This window comes from Brachyhypopomus gauderio, chromosome 5, assembly GCF_052324685.1.
Source record: "Brachyhypopomus gauderio isolate BG-103 chromosome 5, BGAUD_0.2, whole genome shotgun sequence".
Lineage (NCBI taxonomy): Eukaryota > Metazoa > Chordata > Actinopteri > Gymnotiformes > Hypopomidae > Brachyhypopomus > Brachyhypopomus gauderio.
In genome coordinates, this window is record NC_135215.1 from 52,501 (window position 1) to 55,000 (window position 2,500).

Consider the following 2,500-nt stretch of genomic DNA (forward strand, 5'->3'; position numbering starts at 1 on the left):
AAACCGTTTGTTTTATTTGTATTAAATTAATACAGAGCTTTTTAAAAAGTATTTAATGATTATGAGAAATGTGACCTATGAAAATACAAACTCAACACACACACACACACACACACACACACACACACAAACACACACATTTAATCTCCATGGAGTAAGAGCAGATTACAGTGGTTAAAGATACAGAGGTACTAAAAATTGCAATGTAGTTCACACTGTCTCCAGAGAAGCAGGGTATTTCAGAAAGAGATCAGCAAGCAAAGTGCTTTTGAAGCTGTAGGGCTTTAGGAGGTGAAACCAGTTTAATAGTAGATGTTTAAATCCTTGAGGTTCTAATGTTCTGAGAAAAGTGTATATATATATATATATATATAGTAGGGTATATAAAAGGTATAAAAGGTATATATATATATATATATATATATATATATATATATATATATATATATATATATATATACCCTACTATATATATATATATATATATATATATATATATATATATATATATATATATATATATATATGTATATTATATATGTATATATATATATATATATATATATATATATATATATATATATATATATATATATATATATATATATATGTATATATATATATACTGTGGATTAGATTCCAGGGGAGTAGTGAGTGACTGGTACTGTACTACAATATACGTCGTCAAACATAGTCAAGACTGCAGAGAGGTACAGGAGGTTACCAGAGAAACAGGACATTTTGGACAGCTGCCGTTCATCAGCACTTCAAAGCACTTTGCTTGCACAGCTGATGGAGGACTGCTGTCCGAAATGTCCTGTTTCTCTGGAAACCTTGTATACGTCACCCCCATTTTGACTACCTACATATATTGCTAGATATATACCATGATACTATGATGATGATTTCTAACACAAAGCATTCTGATCTGAATTTTTAATTCATGTATAATTCAATGCACCATTACAGCACAATTTTATCTCAACACTGGGATGATCTGTTCATTTTAATCAGCAGGCAAAGGGATACAATATAAAATATTCACAGTACAGAAAAAGGCACATCACATGAATATTTCATAGAAGCAAATGGTGGTGAGTTAAGCAAAGGCGGGAAATGGATGTAAGAACAATGAGGAAGTCGATTCTGTCAAAACACTAACATGTTTTGGGCGGAGACAGGAAGTGATGTTTAAAATATCGAGGTGATAAGTCAGGTCAAGCTTGTCTGCTAGCGCATTTTACAGTACCTGCTCTAAAACGTGGGGCGTTCAGACCTTGGTGAAATGACCAGTCAGATGTTCATTCAGGGCTCTATCAAACACTTAATGATTGACAAGCTCGGGGCAATTTCATGCTAAAGCACTGTCACAGAAAGGCCATAGGTCACAGTTTCAGCTTGTTAGGTCAGGAAGTAGACAGACAAGTTTGGTTAAAGCTTGAACTGGGCCTGAGAAACACTGCCAACTGGCATTAAAACATCAGAGCACACACGTGCACATTTGTGATTTTCCTCATCACTTCCCTTAGAAAAACTTTGCTGAAATGGTGTGAGCCAAAAGCCAAGATTCTAAAAGCTTTTGAACATTTGCATACACACAAAAAGACCACTCCAGTGTGCTGCACAATACCTCTGAATTAACCACATGTCATCACTAGCAAGCCACACACGCCTGCCAAAGCTACAAACTGGGAATTAAGATGATTTTTAAACAGTCTCCTTAAGCTGAAGATGAGTTTGAGAGACAAGTTTGAGATTAAGCAATATGCCCGCTGTCATGTTACAGAGATTGATCAAATAATTATGGGACAGAGGCCCTGTTATTATGATGTATCTCTCACTGAATTAAGGTTGTTTATGACGACCAGGTATTTTAGAAATAGAACAGAAAAAATGGCATCTAACGTCTTAGGTAGGTAAAATGCCTCAGTGCCTAGTGTCTCTATGTATGGTACTTCAGAATATTGACATTATTAAGTACTAAACATCATGTTAAGGATGTGAGTTAAGTTAAATTGTGTGCCTTTCATTAAACTAATACTTTGATTGTGAATTAGCTCTTCCACACACAATCCTTTTGCTTATTGCTAAAGCTTTGCTATTCCTGCTTAACTAGTAATACTTGAAATATGATGTAAAAAGAAAACTATATAAAAAGAAAACTATATAAAGGCATAAAAATGTATAAATTGGTCACAGAAATACTTTACACATAGTATAACCCACCTTTACCTATGTTTAGGTTTGAATAAAAAGTATAAAACATTAAGGTTACACAATGATATTTTCGAAATGTAATTCTGCAGGCTTCCATTTCGAGGTAAAGTCCATACTTTCTTGTCTCTATGTACTTATGAGTGAAATTAGAGAAAGACCAATCATAAATCTAAAAACGTGACATCACGTTTAACGTATTCCACCCTAGTCTATTTCATAGACTCAAGAAATGGCCTGCATATGGATTTTTCCCATTACAGTCCCTAACACAGTTGGTCGTCTT